At 39.1% G+C, this 18,431-nt stretch overlaps 1 long non-coding RNA gene across 1 annotated transcript; it reads right to left on the bottom strand.

Moving 5' to 3' along the window:
* Positions 1-764: 764 nt before the first annotated feature.
* On the bottom strand, positions 765-8,622 carry LOC138833750 (uncharacterized). The gene is made up of 4 exons (XR_011373956.1): positions 8,515-8,622; positions 4,860-5,760; positions 3,491-3,613; positions 765-1,663 (listed from the first exon to the last, which is right to left on the bottom strand). It is a non-coding gene; the product is annotated as an uncharacterized lncRNA (long non-coding RNA).
* Positions 8,623-18,431: the final 9,809 nt, after the last annotated feature.

Raw genomic sequence — 18,431 nt, 5'->3', positions numbered from 1 at the left:
GGGACAGAGATCAAGCCCTAGGACTAGCACCAAAAAATAAAAATTGTTAGATAATTAGTATTTAAAGTCTCTTTTTATGAGTAAGTATTTACCTTAAAACAAATAGATTCAGTTTTAGGACAGATAGAACTGAAGGAGATTGAAAAGGAGAATTAATCTATGTAGAATCAATCTATATCTGTAAATGGTGTATAGTGTCAAGCACTTTGTCTACACTGTTACCATTTAATCCTTGCAAAAACAAGAGAGGTGATATTAAGCTTTTTCATTTTTCAAATGGAGTAACTGAGGCTCAGAGAAGGGTAAATTGCTCCAAGTCTCAATTCTTCATCTTCTTTTTCATCAATAATTGTCCACAATGTCATATGTCCCTCACACAGCTGACCAGAATGTCTCAGAAATAGCAAGCTAATTTCCATAATAATTGTGGTGAGGTTGTTTTGAAAGTGTCTTGATATTCTATTTTGTCATGTTAGGAGTGACAGGCTTATATTTCTACATCTCTTAGCTATGGTGGCTTAGTCTTGACCTCTAACCTTCCCAACTCTTTGAAATTGCTCCATTTCTTTCCCATCAAAGCCAGCCAGCCCTGGTTCAGTTAGGTGGCCCCACAACAATTTCCTTCCAAATCCTTTTTTTTTCTCAAGCTGCATTGAAATTACTGATTCTCTGAGAGGCTCCTTATCCAGCCAAGAGCCTGGCCTGCTAGCAAAAAGCACATGGATATTTAGCCACTTAAGAGCATGGATTCTGGAGTTAAAATAAGGGTTTAAATCATGGCTCCACCACTGTAAACAGGTGAGTTACCTTTTTTTGCTCATTTCTCCATCTGTAAAATGCAAATAAAAATATCATCTACTTTCTGGGATTGTTCCAAGAATAAAATAATACAAGAAATAGACTATGTACTGTAGAGCAGCACCTGGCCCATTGTAAATGCTTGACAGATGTGAGCAAGCATCATTAGCAATGCTTCAGAGAAACACAACATAAGCAAGCTTTATGCCCTGTCCACACTGCAACCCAAGATTCCTCCTCCCTTTGTTTTGTTTATGTTTTTCCAAACAGACTGCCAGCTAAGTACCCCTCGGCTGTTTAGCAGTGAATTCAAGAAAGCTTATCTCCTAGAGAGAAGAAGAAAATACCCCAGCGGGTGAGCTGCTGATGTCAGTCCTGTATCTGCAGAAGGTTTGCTTTCCCCAAGCAGCATGACCCTCTTTTCTCATCACTCACCCAGTGTTCCTGTGGCAGAAAAATTCATTCCCCTTTCTAACTGAATCACAGCTTTAATAAAGCTATTGTATTTGACCACAGGCTTAGGAAACAGTAATATAACATAATAAGAGAAGATCATTAAAGTTCTATAAAGCGAGCAAGCATTCAGCTTCTTCATTTCCAGTGTCCCCAAGCCTTAGATAAGGGATAAACATTTTTTAATCAAAATCTAAATAACAGTAAATCTCACTTTTCATTTCATTTCAAGTATTTTCCCAGTTAAGTGTGTGTGTATTCTAATTTCCGGTATAGATCAGATAAACTATAGAAGTTGGAGGTTGGGGAACGGGTAGTTTCAGGATACTTTTCTGACTGTAGTTCCAGTACATGTTTCTGGTTAGGTTGTCAAAGAAGTGAGCCAAGAATGATTAACATTCTGGAGACGAATCTGTGAAAAGAATAAGAACAAATAAGTACTGGGAGGTAAAAAGAACTTTGGGGAGGCAGATATCTGGATAAGTAGCTCAGAAATGCTGAGAGCAACACAGACATTAATTATATGATCCAAAGAACTATGGTCTAGGGGAAAAAAAAGAAAAGTTTTAAAGGAAAATAGAGCCTTCCTTTTCTCCTTCCTTTTCCTGTTTTTGCTTGAAATGGTGATTAAGGGCACAAGGACCAAAAAAATCCAAGAAGAGACTCCAAGTGTTATGTCTGCCATTTGCTGACTGTGTAGTTGAACAACTAGTGACATTTCTGTGAGTTTTAATTGCATTGTCTATAAATAGTAATGACAAAAATCTAATTATTCATAAGGGGGAAAAAATCAAAAAATACATTGAATATACTTAGCAGTGCCCAGTGTGTAATAAATGGCATAGCTCATTGTTAAAACTTGTGGAGATACTTCATGCTGTATTTTGGACAATAAAGAAGATTCCAAAGAAATTGATCAGCTGGGTGTTTGTGGCTCATGTTTATAATCCTAGCTACTCAGAAGTCTGAGATCTGAAGATTGAGGCTCAAAACCAGCCTCAGCAGAAAAAGCATGTGCGACTCTTACCACCAAAAAAAAAAAAAAAGCTGGAAGTAGAACTGTGGCTCAAGTAGTAGAGCACTTGAAATAAAAAGTCAAGGGAACAGAGCCTAGCTCCTGAGTTCAAAGTTTAAGTCCCAGGACTGGCACACACAAAAGAAATAGGCTTGAGCCGGGCGCTGGTGGCTCACGCCTGTAATCCTAGCTACTCAGGAGGCTGAGATCTGAGGATCGAGGTTCAAAGCCAGCCCGGGCAGGAGAGACCGTGAGACTCCTATCTCCAATAAACCACCAGAAAACCAGAAGTGGTGCTGTAGCTCAAGTGGTAGAGCGCTCGCCTTGAGCTGAAGAGCTGAGGGACAGCGCCCAGGCCCAGAGTTCAAGCCCCACAGCCGACAAAAAAAAAAAAAAAAAAAAGAAATAGGCTTGAACTAAGTCAACTTACTTGAGACATTTTAAAACTATTGGGGCTAAAGTATAAGAAAACCCAATCATCTAAGGAGGCCTAGAAGTACACCAGAAAACAGGATTTTCACATCTCATCATCAAAGAAAAAAATTTTACACTATTTTATGGACTCTAAGATATATCATTTTCCACATTTAGACATATCTAAGATCAGGAAGTCTTACAATATCTTACATTTTTCCTTTCTTGGTGCTATATAGAATGCTGGTGTCTATTCTACTGGATTGCATCTAAGATTCAGTGAAATAATAGCATTAAGCATTAAGTTTGTCAGTGCACTGTTCCAAGTAAATGAGCCCAAACATTTCTCATCCCTGAATAATTTATAATGTGCAGCAGACAATATAAAAAGAACAGTGAAACAACTAAGTCAACACTGTCCAGACATAGTGTGGATTTGTGGTTATTTGTTGGCAAAATATTAAATTTAATTAGTTAATTAAAAATTCCATTTCACCACTTACGGTATAAACATTTCCAACTTATTTAATTTTCATAAACCTTATTTCTTCCTAATGACACCTCTTGGAATATTATGTTAAGAATAGAAGGCATCACAGCATATGATTAGGAAGAGCCCGCCGTGGCTCTTATTTTGGAACATAGAAGATGAGACTTCCATCCTACGTATTCCTTTATCATAGTCCTATTTCTAAAACTGACATCTCTGTCCTCCCTGAACTGCTCACACAGAGGAGCCAAACCATTCTAACCTCAAAACATTCATTGTAGACAGTGTTTTAGTTAGTTTGGGCTACTATAATAAATTACCAGATTGGGTGGATGACAACAGACATTTTATTGAGTTCTGGAGCCTGGGAAATCCAAGATCAAGGCACCGGCAGGCCTGGTACTTGCTGAGAACTTACTTCCTAATTGGTAGACGGCTTCCTTCTTGTGTGTTCACATGGAAAAGAAGAAACAAACTCCTGAGTCTCTTTTCTTATATGACCACTAATCCTGTTATTGAGGGTTCCACCTTTTGTGACCCAATTACCTCCCAAAGTTTCTACCTTCTAATATCATCATATTAACAGTAAAATTTTTGACATGAGTTTTCTTTGTTAGGGGGCACCAACATTCAGTCCCCCAGCACTATTTAGAGTTGGAAATAGCTACTGCATTAGCTTTTGTTCCAATTAACTACCTAAATGCCACTGCTACCTTCTTCTTTATGGTCTGTGTCCCACATCTACTACAGTGCTGTTTTGACTTGTATTTTCTAACTGTCCCAGATAAAGTACATGCTCTTCACCACATATGAATTCATTGAGTCCTGGCTCCACAGAACACATATTTTATAAGCTCCATGAGGGTAGGGTGAGGACTGCTGCACTCGTGGCTGAGATCACAATGGTAGTTATAAGATGGAGTTGAGGTGCTCAGCAGGTGCACTGGACTGAAGTCAGGATGTCAATGAGGCTACATTCTTTTTGAAAGCTCCAGGGGAGAATTTGCTTCCTTGCCATTCTTTAACTCATAGTCTCCATCCTCCAAGCCAAAAGGGCAGATTTGAATCCTTCTTATATGGAATCACTCTCCTCTGCTTCCTTCTCCCATTTTAAACAATTCTTGTAATAACATTGAATCCAGTGGATAATCTAGAATAATCTTCCTATTATAGGGTCAACTGATTAGTAACTTTAATTCCATCTCCAACCTTAATTCCCCTTTGCCCTGTAATATAGCATACCCACAGTTCTGAGGATTGGAATGTGGATATATTTTGCAGGGCCATTAGTCTGCCAATCATACTAAGTTTTTATATGGATAATATCAAGCATTTGTAAGAGACTAATATGTGTCAGACCCTTTGCTGGCTAAGCACTTTGCATCCATTCTATGCTTTTATCTATACAGTAACCCAATGAAGCAGGAGCCATTACAGCTCTAATGACACATATGCCAAAGCTAAAAGAACTCAGAGGTTTAACAGACCTGCCCAAGGTCAATGATCTAATAATTGGCAGAATTGGGATTTGAACCTAGGACCATTCCCAAGGCCTCTTAATGACTAGTCTACATAATGATAGGTGTCATGTGGATGAACTTGAATAAGGAGCATAGATTCTAAAGAAAACTTTCAAAGAGTAGTTTGAAATCAAATTGGCTGTTTACTGGATGATTTTATAATACATACCTTCACAAGTTCAGCTGTGATTATTTTCTTGCAAGTAACAGAAAGTCTCATGAGGACAGCTGATTCCAAAAAAATAAGGTAGGCCAAGTAAACTAAACAATGCAGAATTCGAATTTCAGGCATCATTGGATTCAGTAGTCAACAATATTATCAGGCTTGTCTTCTTTCCTTCTTTCTTTCTTTCGTTCTTTCTTTCTTTCTTCCTTTTTTTTCTTTCTTTCTTTTTCTTTCTTTTTTTGAGTTCTCCTTCCTCTGAGTTGACTCTTCAAGTAAAAAAGATGGCAGCAAAATAATCACAGAAGTAAGAACTGCTATCTTCTCTCAGCTTTTAGGTCTAGCAGGAAAATGCAATTAAAAAGTGAATGCCCTTTTCCTAGGAAAATCATATTGCCTCTCATTGACTCTGCCACAATTTCTGCCCCATCTTTGAAATAATCACTGTGCTCAGATGAATGCATGTGATGATTCCTAGCACTGGATTATACATTCTTTCCTGGTATCAGTTTGCATTAGTAGAACCACAAAGACTCTGAGGAGAGGGAGAGAGATGCTTTTGATTGCAGGTAACACATTTGCTAATATACAAATTTATTATCTCTCATGATAGAAAGCCCAGAGTTTTGGCAGTTCTAACCTGAGTATATCTGAAGTTTAGGCATGTCAGTGGTCTGGTTGTGCCTCTGTGTTCCCGTAGGCTTACCCCCACATGATCACATAATGGCTTCCACAGCTTTTTCTACACAGCAAGATCCTAAAGAAGGAAGGAAGGGGAGTGGCTTTCTTCTCACATGTTCCTTTCTTTTGTTCAGGAAAGAAAATATTTCTTCCAGACACTCCCCAGGAGACTTGCCTTGATGCTTCATTAGCAGAGCTCTTCATACGTGCACCTCAAAAGCAATTACTGGAAAAAAAAAAACACAGGATGAGAATCTCATGATGGATGGTGCCCAGGGCTAAGAACATGAAGATCTAAATAATTGGACAAATCAGAGATGACATTTGTAAAAATGAATGGGGGTTAGAGGTGGCAGTGGGGTTGTCAACAGCTGAGTCTGGAGGGAAATTGGGAGTTTGGTTTCCAGGAACAGGCTGGGAGGATAATGGTTATCTATTGGACAAGGATGTCTATTGGAGCTAAATAGAATGCAGGAAGTTTCAGGACCTGTGACATCCTAGGTATTTATTGAGGGAATTCAGGGTCCATAAACCAACTTGATCAGAAGTGGCATGATCTCAGAGCTTTAGGATCAAATGAGGATCACCAAAGCCAGCCTGTACCATATGGACTGTGGTAATTGCTTTGAGAAGTGTTCACAACAATCCCTCCCATCCTGTGTGCCCTAAGTAATGAATCTTTGAGTGGCTTCTGGAGATGAGCCTTTACTCTCTCCCAATCATGGTTGGCTTCTGACTTGTTTGATGAAATTCTACAGTGAAAGTGATACTGTATGACGTCTGGCATGGATATTAAGGAAATCTGAAGCGTCCATTTGTGCCCTCTAGGAAGCCAGCTGCCATGGAAGGAAGTCTAAGGTTATCCATCTGGAAGGGATGGGCAGACAGAGAATAGCCCTCGAGTATGAGACTGTACACAGAGAAAACTGAAGCTGCCAAACATGAGAGAGACACCATTTCAAATGTTCCTGCTGTCCACTGCGCATAAGCTCAAATCATCTGCCTAAGTGTCCCTGGCCAATACCATATAAACCAGAATAATTACCTCGTTGAACCCACATGATTTACAAAGTCTCGAGCCATTGTTCTAAACCTCAAAGCTTTGGAGAGGTGTATGGCATAGAAATAGCTAGCAGACCTGGGTATGATGGATGGTACACACCTCTCAGTGCCTCAGTACTGAGAGGCTGAGGCCATGAAGACTGTGAGTTTAAGGCCAGTCTGGACTACACAGTAAGTTTCATGTTAGCCTTAGCTACATAGAAAGACCCAGTGTCAAAAGGGGGAAAAAAAAAAAAACAGAGTAGGAAAGGCAGGACTTCCTATGGAGCTTAGTGGAAGAGTGCTTGTCTATCACGAGCAAGGCCCAAAATTTAATCCTTGGCACCACATTAAAACAAATAAACACCTAAAATAAGAACCATCCCTGAAATCAGAACTATTTCAGCTCACTGATTTCTCAGACTAAAAAGCTGGTGAGTTAAAGACTTGCTTAGAGATAGAATTTAGTAGAGACAGAAGCTGGTCAAGAACTCAGATTTCCGCATATTCAGTTTTACCACTAACTTGGGGGAACTATTTTCATGTAGACAAAAATGGGTGCAATTGTCACTTTTGTTGATGTGAATATAAATTGTGGCACAATTCTAAATATATTACCACAACCCTAACAATGAGCTTATTTGTAAATCTGATGTACTCCCAGATAACTGAGATTAAAGCGTTTAAACAATGTGGTTCAAGTCTTCTGGCTAACTAACAGTGGGCCCAGGATTCAAATCCAGATATATCAGACTCTGAAATGTTTGTGCTTTAGCCACCAAGTCAAACAGCTCCCACTAACTCGTAAGAGCTTCTTTCCAGCAGATTCAACCTTTTCTTTCCTGTGTGATGCAATGATTCCAAATGTGCCTTTGGGTGGATATGGATTTTTTTTTGATATGGATTTTTAGAACATACCCCAAGTAGATAAGTTTGGCTTGTTCAAAGAGTTTTTCCTCTATTGAACATTTGCTCGGAGTCACTAGGACTTAAAAAGTCTTGAGATGCTAATCCCTCATAAAAGCTTTCTGTTCACGAGACTGCCCCTGCCTCAAACTGGATGCTTTTTCCATTTTAAGATTCATGGACTCTCTTCATCCTTCAATTACCCATGAAGTTCAGGGTAAGAATTGCAGGATTGTAGCTCAGACATTTTGTACAGTCTTGTCAAACAAGGAAAGAGGAAAATAGAAGGGAAGAGACATCGGAAAGAAGGGGTCTTCAGGAAGGAAGATGAAAATCAAAGGAAGAAAAGGAATCAAAAGGAAGAAATAGTCTAGAAGGAATTCTTGGGGACTAGAAATCTAAGGCTACCTCTACTTGTCACCATACCGGATATATATGACTGTTTATTCAAGACATTCCCGATAGCATGATTAGTAATACACTGCTCCATTTTGCTCCCAGTTTGCACACTGAATCCTGTGGAGATTCTGTCAATCATATTTCACCCTTAGCTTGCCACACCAGGTCTTAACGAGTAGAGCTAGGCAGTAGATACTATCATAGGTATTAGAGACTGGAGTCAATATGCCAGCTTTGTCTTTGTGTGTTCACCACACAGAGTGGGAAGACTTTACAGCTTTCTGCTTTACAAAACACAATAAGACACTGAGAGATACAGTGGCAGCCGAGGAAAGCAATGGAACAGGTATTTCAGAAGAATGTACTGTAAGTGCAAAGGATGGAAAAGGGCAAGGCTCTGTATGCCTCAGAGAACACGGTAACTGGCCACTTCCAATGGTCAAATATAACACATGATTCCTCCATCAAGTTCATCTTATAGTTTATTTTTGCCAAAGAACCTGAGGTTTATGAAGTGATTTTTCTTAGTTACTTTATTTTCAATAAGATAAATTATCATATGAGGAGGAAGGTAAAATTAGGGCATGAATGTTGGGAGGAGAGAAAGAGACAGCACTCAGCACTTAATATTAACCTTGCCTATGGCTGTATCATTCACAGTTTCCAAAAATTTTTGTGCTACAAGCCTTGTAGAAATCCATGAAGATGATATCCTCCGAAAAACTGCATTTTGTGACACAAAACGTGGCTCTGGGAATGTTGAAGACAGAAAGAGCTACTAATGAGCTGCAATAAAGTTATTTCATAAAATATGAGAGACAAAAACAATGTATGGCTTGGAAATGTAGGTGAGTGGTAGCATACATGATTCGTATGTTCAATGCCCTGAATTCAAGACCCAACATCCCCCCGCAAAAAAAATTCCCAAAGCAACAAGAACAACAAAAATAATGCGTTTTTCATTAATATTTTATACATGTTAACTTTAAACTGCTCCATACTTTTATTCATTTAAACTGGTCAGTAAAGATTTTTTGAGGGTCCTTATGAGGAAAAGTGGAACTGATATATATATATATATATATGAAGTCACCTGGTATTCAGCACATACAATAGCTTGATTTCTGAAGATTAACAAGAGATGAAATTGGGGAAAAGGCAAGTGATCCTAGAGGTGATGGAAATTACAAGTATATACAAGTAGATGTTCAGAAGGCAAGTATATCTTGAGCCACACACAATGGTGCAAGCCTATAATCCTGGTATTCAGGAGGACTGAGATTCAAGACCAGACTGGGAGAAAAGTTGGCAAGACCTCATCTTAACAAATAAGTTGGGTGTGGTGATTGGCACCTATTTAATCCTACCCCAGAAATACACAAATCGTGGATAAGAGGATTATGGTCCCTAAGCAGCTAGGACAAAAGCAAGACCCTATCTGAAAAATAATGCAAGGGGTAGAGTACTTGCGGTGGAAGCAGGAGATTTTGAGTTCAAACCTCAGTACCACTGACACTTCTCATTACCCTGAAAGAAAGAACAGATCTTAATTAAATTTGCATTTTGGAAGAATTAGCCTGATCTGGGGATGTAGAATAATAAGACACTCAAATTTAGCTTCTATACTCTCATAGTGCAGGTCATGCCAAACACCAAATGTACGGGGGGAGGGTTCCCCACACATTAAGAAAGCAATTAATTCTGCGGTGAATATTTGCTTGGTGTCCTCCAATCCAATTCTGACGCTGTCTACCTGGAGATAGCATCCAATCCCACGGGCTGAGGTCTCAGCCTCAGTACTGCCCTTCTCTTTCAAGTGCCAATCATAAACCCCAGGTTGTTTTATCTGTGCTTCTGACCAGCTGGTTGTAAATCCAGGTTCTCACCACCTTCTCTTCAGGTTTGATTAATTTGCTTGAGTGGTTCATAGAACTCAAGCAAAGACCTAATTTACAGCTTTATTGTAAAGGATAATACAGAGGATACAGACGAAAAGATATAGGCAAAGCATGTGGGAAGGTATAAAGAGCTCCTATGCCCTGTCTAGGTATATCCCTCTCCAGGAACCTTCCTGTTTTAATGAATTGGTGATACAGAAACTCTCTGAACTGTGGCCTTGGGTTTTATGGAGACTTGATTTCATAGGCATGACTTAGGCAAGGCCAACCCTGTGAAAATGCAATTGCACAGAAAGGGTATGATCAAATGATAACAGACAGACTGAGTCTCTCTCTCTCTCTCTCTCTCTCTCTCTCTCTCTCTCTCTCTCTCTCTCTCTCTCTCTCTCTCCTTTCATCTCCCTATGAGAGTACCCACACTTTATTAGAATGTGCCCCTAACCTTCTGCTTATCTGCTTGTCTGCTTTTTGTCTGTTTGTCTGCTTGCCTGCTTGTTTACTTACTCAATAAACCTTCATCAAGTGTTCTTACAAAAAATATAGACAGGGCTGGGAAGGTGGCTCAGTGGTAGAGCGCTTGCCTTGCATGCATGAGGCCCTGGGTTTGATTCCTCAGCACCACATGAGCAGAAAAAAAAAAAAAAAAGCCAGAAGTGGCACTGTGACTCTAGTGGTAGAGCCTTGAACTCTTCAGCCTTGAGCTGAAGAGCTGAGGGACAGCTCCCAGGCCAAGACTTCAGGCCCCAAGACCAACCAAAAAAAAAAATCACACACACACACACACACACACACACACACACACACACACACACACACACACACACACACACACACACACACACACACACACACACACACACACACACACACACACACACACACACACTGCAAGAACCCAGCAAGCCCTATCAGCTCATATTCATCTTGGCATCTCTATGCTATATTCCTTTGTCCCAGTATAAGGTAAGAGCCCCTCTGAATGAATATAGGTCCTATGATCAAATAAGTTAGGTCAAAGAATTTCTTTATTGCCAGCTTTAAGACAGAGAAGCAAGGGGAGGACTAAAGTATATTTTTGGTTTCTCTGACCTGCCTTAAAAACTGAAATTCTTCTAAGAAAAGGAGCAGGTGAAAGGAGGTAGGAGAAGATCAGAGAGAGAGATTTTGCTTTCTGAGGCCTAAAGGACCCTGACATTACAGCAAAAGGCTGCCGCTCACCTTTATTGCTCAGAAGTTATTCCAAAGCAGCTTCAGAAACCCAGGACAAAAAGCAATATCTTTAACCTTATGGTTATAGTCATTTAGGGAAGGGTTCTGGGAGTGTTGAGCTAGGAACTATAGATGAAAACAAAAATACATGCAATTTTCACAGGAAAAACCCAGAATATCAACTTCTATGCAAAATATGAATGTGCTAGCATGTAAGTATTATCAGAACCTAGAGGAGTACCTGGCTCTTAGAAAGCAATCAAATATAATTAAATGAATGAATGAGTAATGAATTAATAGCCCACACTGAAACTCCTTGCTCTGAATTCTTATCCTTACTTATCAGAAAGATGCTGACTCAAGGACTTTCTGGGTGGTTCTTCTTTTCTATGAAGCCTTTCTAGTTTATATGTATTTCCTAAATTAGCCACTATCTTTTTTAGTTTCCCCCCTGTAATGTCTTGTCATTGTAGATTAAATAAGTGAAGCAATATAACTTCTTTTTGGGGGGACGGGAAAGCAACATTTTAAAGGGTATACTAGAGGGACCTATATACACCCATGCTCACTATATTTTCTTTTTAGCTATGTCATCCCAAAGAAACTTTTCTATTCATGGTTAGGATTATAAATTGATACAGGCTGTTGAGAAAACAATTTCACTCTACACAGAAAAGTAAAGTTTGATCCTTATATTAAACCATATACAAGGATGACCTGAAAATGGACTTGAATATGAAAATTAAAGCCACAAAGATAAAAGAAGATTTTGGAGTATATACTGAGAATCTTGAATAGAAATAGATTTCTTAAATAGAATAGATTTGACTACATCAATTCAGAGCTACCTTTTCAAAATAGAACCTATTTGCTAAGTGCTAGTGGTTTATGCCTGTAATTGTAGTTACTCAGTAGGAAGAGATCTAAAGATCAGTTTGAAGCCAGCTTGAGCAAGAAAGTGTGTGAGACTCTTATGTCTAATTAACCAGCAAAAAGCCAAAAGTGGTAGAGCACTAGCGTTGAACAAAAAAAGCAGAGGGACAGCACTAGGACTTGAGTTCAAGCCCCAGTACCAGCACAAAAACATCACCACCAACAACAGAGACCCTATTATAGACAATGCTTTTTGGTAGGGCATAGATTGGTAGAAAATAAATAGGCAAGAGTTACGATATGACTATGTGTATAAGAAGAGTATTAAAGAGATATTCTTCTTTGCTAATAGTGCAGGACACAACAAAAATAATACTACAAAGAATTATCACTGTATCCTTTATTGCAAAAAGTTGGTAAGTTAGATAATACCAAATGTGGTCAAGGAATAGATATCCAAGGTTTTAAGAATTCACCATATTTTGTGCATGTGAAGCAGAAATTATTTTTCAGTTATTTTTATGTAAAATTTAATACCTACATGAACTAAATAATAAAACACTTTGGAAAGATAAATATATGCACAAGGACATTTATCAAATATATTAGAGTTTTTGTAGAAAAAAATTGGAAGTAGAATTTGGAAAATAGGAGTAGAATTTGGAGACAAGGAAGAAATAAAATGAAATAAAATAAGAAAGATGTCTTGCATGGACTAAGAACAGTTTGGGATCTGAGTAGTATGATTAACCGGTCTATCTGCACCAAAGTTCCAAAATAAATAAATAAACAGAGAGAACATGCCTCAGGGAGATTTCCCCTCATAATCCCTGATTTACAAGGACAGTGCACTAACCGCTAGTATACAAAGTCTATAATTAGTTCCAGTCCAGAGGAATCTGCTTTCCCAACTGGAGAAATGGAAGGCAAATTTACGGACTTTTCTCATTCCCAAAGAGTGCTGATCTTACAGATGATTAACTACCTTCATTTTTTGCAGCCCCCTCAGATAAAAGCCAAGTAAGACCACCCCTAAGAAAGTATGTCCAAACAGAAGAGTTTGAAAAAAAAATCATTTTAACAAAAAGAATTACCATCACCCAGGGGTTAGGGAGCTGGCTTGAAGACTAGGGAGGAAATCAGAGATTAACCCACAATTAGCTGGATGTTCTTATAGATAATTCTCTCAGCCAGTAGTTTACACACAGTTAAAATGGAGGCCCCCTTTAGCAGAGAATGTCTGAAGAATGCCAAAACAAATACCAGGGGAATCCTTTCAATTCTTGCAGTGAATGAAATGATGGTTACAAAAACAGTGTATCGTTTAGGAAATAACATTATAAATGAATGCTGAGAAATCATCTTGATCATGGCTCCTCTGGAGTTATCTTTGCAGATGTTTATTTTGCATGGAGAAAGTGTTTAGAACATTGTAATATCACCAAGCAATGAACCATTCACTTGTAAGCATTGAATGAAGTGAAAACATTCCAAAGAATGTTGAATCAAGGATTTATTTTGTATGTCTTGCTACAATTTCTGTGGAACAGCAGGCCCAGTCTTACAGATTTCATCCTTTATATTCTGGCAGGGCTAGGATGGGCTAGCGTATTTCACCACACTGACATAATATGTTCAGATGTTAGCTAATATAATAACAGCATGAGATGAGATGTAGGTAATCTTGGGCTCATTGGGGAAAATGAAATCAATCACTGGAGTGACAGCCTAATTACTAAAGAATAGGACCAGCTTAGGGGTTTATATACCTTCCCTAAAGCAGTGAACTTTGAAATTCCATTCTGTTCTCTTACTGAATTCTAAAGGGTTTTCTGAAATTAATTGTACTAAGTTAGGAAATGGTAGGAAAGAGAAATGGATTTCACAATTAGAGGAAACAACTTGGAAATTTGGAGTATCACTTACATGTTCCACAGCAGAACATGATATGACAGAGTTAGATATGAATCTGAGTCCCATCTCAGCTACATTCTGGCTGGGTAAACTATAATTAAATTTCATCACCTCTCTGAGTCTCTGAACTTAGTTTCTTTATTTATATAAAGAGTTCAAATGTTTAAAGACTTAAGAGCTAACTGTCATATAAAAGGAGACACATGGTATTTAAGACTACACCATTTGTTTCTGAGAGTCCCAAGGGCATTCACAAGACAGTCATGGCTGCAAATTATCCTGTTATACCTATCTATTGTCTGCTGAGCATCTTCAAGATGCCTCACAGTTGTTGCTAACCAATGAGAACAATGCCAACACCAAACACAGTGATCACTGTCAAGGTGACTCAAGGTTTTAGAGTAATTTGTTATGCAGCAATAGGCCACTAATACAGATTTTATTATGGAGTGAAATTCTTCCATAACAAAAATCTGAAATGCTGGAATGGCTTTGGAACTGGGCAGTAAGCAGAAGCTAGAAGTTCAAGATCATGGTAATAGAAGATTGGAGTCATGAAGAAACTGTAGAATCCTGGTGGTCTTCAAAAAGGTATATGTGAGAAAAAATGTAATGGGGAAGTGGAAGAAAAGGGTAATTTTTATGTAGAGGCAGATATGTGGAAAGTAGAAAACAGGCCCAGTCAGTTGGGTGTTGTAGCTAAAGGTACTTTCTGGTACAGTTTTTAAGGTTCTAGCTGGTATTTTCTTGCTGGTTATAGCAAAAATATAAAAAACAAAACAAAACCATCTAAATGAAGAACTCTAAAAAAAGAGCTTGCTAGTTTTGAAAATTCCCAGGCAGGAAATATTATTAGCATAAACAATTATTTATTTCTTCATCAAATGATGAAGTAACAATTATATGTAAGACTGTGTTTTTAGACTTTCAAAAAAGGTCTGAAGTAGTGATTTCAGAGAATCATTCTGACAAACATCAGAGCTTTAAGGATACTTTAGGATGTTATACCTCATCAGATTTAGCAGAAGGACTCTCCACAGAAGAGAAGGGCTTAACTTCAAGAGATTTGTAGGTATGAATTTTTTTCCAACATAGAGAGAACAATTAGATTTACAAGGACAGTTGCATTGGCAAAAGTACTGCCAACTTGAACTGAGGGAGTACAAAATGAAAAGTGGCCTTTGTAGCCCCTAAATTCTACTGGAAGAAGCAAACCGGCAAAATTTAGAGCTACAAACACGTGCTACTTTTAATGGAGAATGAAAGTTGACTTAGAGAATGTAATCAAGAGTCTAACAGGTAAAGCCAAGAACCACAGAGAGTCATTCTCAGGCAGGAGTATATATGAGTCCCAATAAAAGAAATTTCCAATATGGATGCAACGAGATTTAAAAATTCTATAACCTAGTAACTCTCCTGAGTCTCCTCTTTCCTCCTTTCTGAACAAGAATGTCTGTTCCTAAGTCTGTCTCATCACTGTAATTTGGGAGAATGAGAAACACAGATGTTAAGATGAAGAGCGTTTACAGCTGAGAAGCTATGCTTAAATTTTATATCTAGGATACTCATACATAGCTGGACTCAACTTAGGTGATGAGATTCTGGATTGATGATGCCATGAGTTAACATTTTTTTTGGGGGGGGGGAGGGCAAGGAAGAAATGAGAATATTTTGCATTTGAATCATGACACCAAAGTGTAGACAGAAGTAGTCAGCTTCCAAGACCATTCCAATGACTCCCCCTTCTGTTGATAAGTGCATATATGTAGTACCTTCCATATTGAATAGATTTGATTTCTGTAATCAATGGGTCTGTGTTGTTAATGATGATTCATGATTTCTGAGCTTCAGTCAAGTTGTATCTTCCATCTTACCCTCTCTTAGATTTCTTGTTCTGGCAGAATGCAACTGTTAACTATATTTACTAGAATAATCAAGCAGCTCTATAGAAAGTAATGAGGCCTCCAACTAATAGTCATCAGAGTGAACCATCTTGGAAGCAAATTCTACATTTGTTCGTTAATCTTGAAATGACTGAAGTCTCTGGACAGACTCTAAACCAGACTCACCCAGTTAAGCCACTCCCAGGTCTCCAGTTTACAGAAACTATATGAGATAACAGATGTCCATTATTTTAAGATGCTATATATTTGAGGTAATAAGTCTACCCAGAGTACTATAACAATGGTGCATCCAAAGTCTTTGACTCATGGAAAATCAGATGACTCTGATTGTTCAGAAGAAAAATATAGAAGATCGCCTTATTATATCTGCCATACTATATTAAGAGAACTTCATGAAGTCCACTTTAAATATTTTCATTTGGTTCTGTTTGTAAGACTCTGTCTCCACAGAAGGCTCAAGGAAGAATACTATCAGATATTGAACTGATATTGATATTAAAATTACATTTCAATTTTACTAGGTTAAAATAAAGAAGAAACAGTAACAATGATAATACCATCAATACCCTGTCCCCTTGCCCCCACTGGAGGCCCTGGACCTAAAATGTTCTTTTTATTTTTTTGAGGTACTGAGAATTGAACCCTAGAACCAGGCATTATTCACGATAGGCAAGTGATCTATTACTGAACTGCATTCCCAGCTGTTTCTCAATTTTACTTTGAGACAAGGTCTGTTTAACTTGTTCAGGTTGAACTCAAACTCCTATGTAGCTCAATTTATGATATTTCTACCTCAGCTTCCTAAGTAACTGGGATTACAGGCACTCACAACTATGTCTGGACAAAAATGTTCTTTCAAGACATTAGAACATGTTTTCTTAAAAAAAAAAAAACAAGATTCCCTAGATGTGATAACATTATGTTTGTAAAGAGTAAGTTGTTTTCCTTCTAAGCCTGGTGAAGAAAATGGAAATAACAAAACAAGGAACACTATTTACTAGATACTGTATGCTAATGTTGGCACTTGAGATTGGTTGGTTTTCTTTTTTCTTTCCAGAATGGTGCATCAATGGCTGTTTCACATGAAGACTCAGAAATAACAGAAATGTGTGTGGATCAGAATAACAAAACCTAAGTTCTGGAGTTAATAAACAAAAGGTTTCTAAAATAAATAAATAACAAAAGCTGAGCAAAGATTAAGCACATATTATCCACGGAAATCCTAGCTTAAAGTTATCTAAAGAAATCAATAGGCACCATTCATTCCCTTCCATTCTTCCTAACCACACCTGAGCTTCTCCCCTTTCTAGATCAAAATGTCCTTTTTTCCTCTACTAATATTAAACAAAAGCTTTTCTGTGAATGGACAGTCCTCTATATTCCATACAGATTGGAAGATGTGTACATTATCAACAAAGAGCCCAAATGTCCTATGTGTTTAACAGTTTTCTTCAAAGGGTCATTACGAACACTAAATATAATTTGTGCAAAAATGGAAAAGCTTACTGAACACTCTATAGTGTAAGCAGTTTTCATTTAATCCACAAAACAACCCCATGATGTAGGTATTATTACCTCCACTTAGCTTATGGGTTTTTTTTTTTAAGTGGAAAATAGAATGGTGAATTTACTAATCCATGCAGCACTTGGCACTTTAGTACTATTTAATATATAATATCCTCTTCTTGTCTGTTGGAGCCCAATCTGAGTCTAAAGGACTGGAACTCTCACTGAACAAATAACTTTCTCTCCACTTAGTTTCAGCTGACATCGGGTTCATCCAAGGCAAGCTTTCAGAAAAAGGCCATGGCCCCAGAGGTTCTGAGCCCCTAGAAGTCAGGAAATACAGACATAGAAAACAAAGCATAGTATTGCTCCAGAAAGGAAAGATTTGCTTGCTCCATCAGACTCAGATTCCCTGAGCCTAGAAGAACAGACAGCCCTTCAGGGGGCCCTGCAGAAGTCCTAAGAGGTCAGGGTCAGCCTGGTTACGACTAGGTCTTGGCACCTTGCAGAATGTCGAGGATGGTGGTGGGAAGTTTTAGACTGTCATGAGAAAGACTGAAGTCTGCAGGGACTCCAGACTACAGATTTTACTGTCAGGATGACATCGGCAGGGAGGGAGCCAGGGAGGCGGGGCTCCAGGCATGCATGTTGCATACACGCACGCATGCACGTTGCATACATGCACACATGCATGTTGCATACATGCACGCATGTTGCACACATACACACATGTTGCATGCACGCACACATGTTGCATGCACGCACACATGTTGCATGCACGCACACATGTTGCATGCATGCGTGCATGTTGCCTACATGCATGCGTGCATCCATCAGACTGTCGCGAGGAAGACTTTACAAGGACTCCAGACTACAGATTGTAGTAAGTCGGGTTGACACCTGCCGGGAGGGAGCCAGGGAGGCGGGGCTCCATGCATCCTCGCATCCATCCATCTCCTCCTCCTTCCAGGAAGGCTGGCAGGGCCGTGGCCCTCCACCTCCTCGCAGGGATGCTCAGGCTTGGGATAGGAGCTCAGTCCCGCAGGGCACCTAGAAATGGGCCCTTGCCACTTTAAATGACTCAGGAAGTGAAAAGAGGTCGTCTGACGGTGAAGGGAAAGTGGAACCGGGGCGGCGCCGGGCCAGCCGCAGCGGCCGCGGCCACGATCTAGCCGGGCAGGCGGGAGGCCGAGCAGCGCGCGCGGGGCGCGGGGGCCGACGGGGCGCGCGGGGCGGCCGCACCGGAA

Source organism: Dipodomys merriami, unplaced genomic scaffold (genome assembly GCF_024711535.1).
Source record: "Dipodomys merriami isolate MVZ:Mamm:240054 unplaced genomic scaffold, mDipMer1.0.p SCAF_21, whole genome shotgun sequence".
NCBI classification, from domain to species: domain Eukaryota; kingdom Metazoa; phylum Chordata; class Mammalia; order Rodentia; family Heteromyidae; genus Dipodomys; species Dipodomys merriami.
Note: the sequence above shows the minus strand (reverse complement) of the source record. Positions and strands in the feature narration are given on the sequence as shown.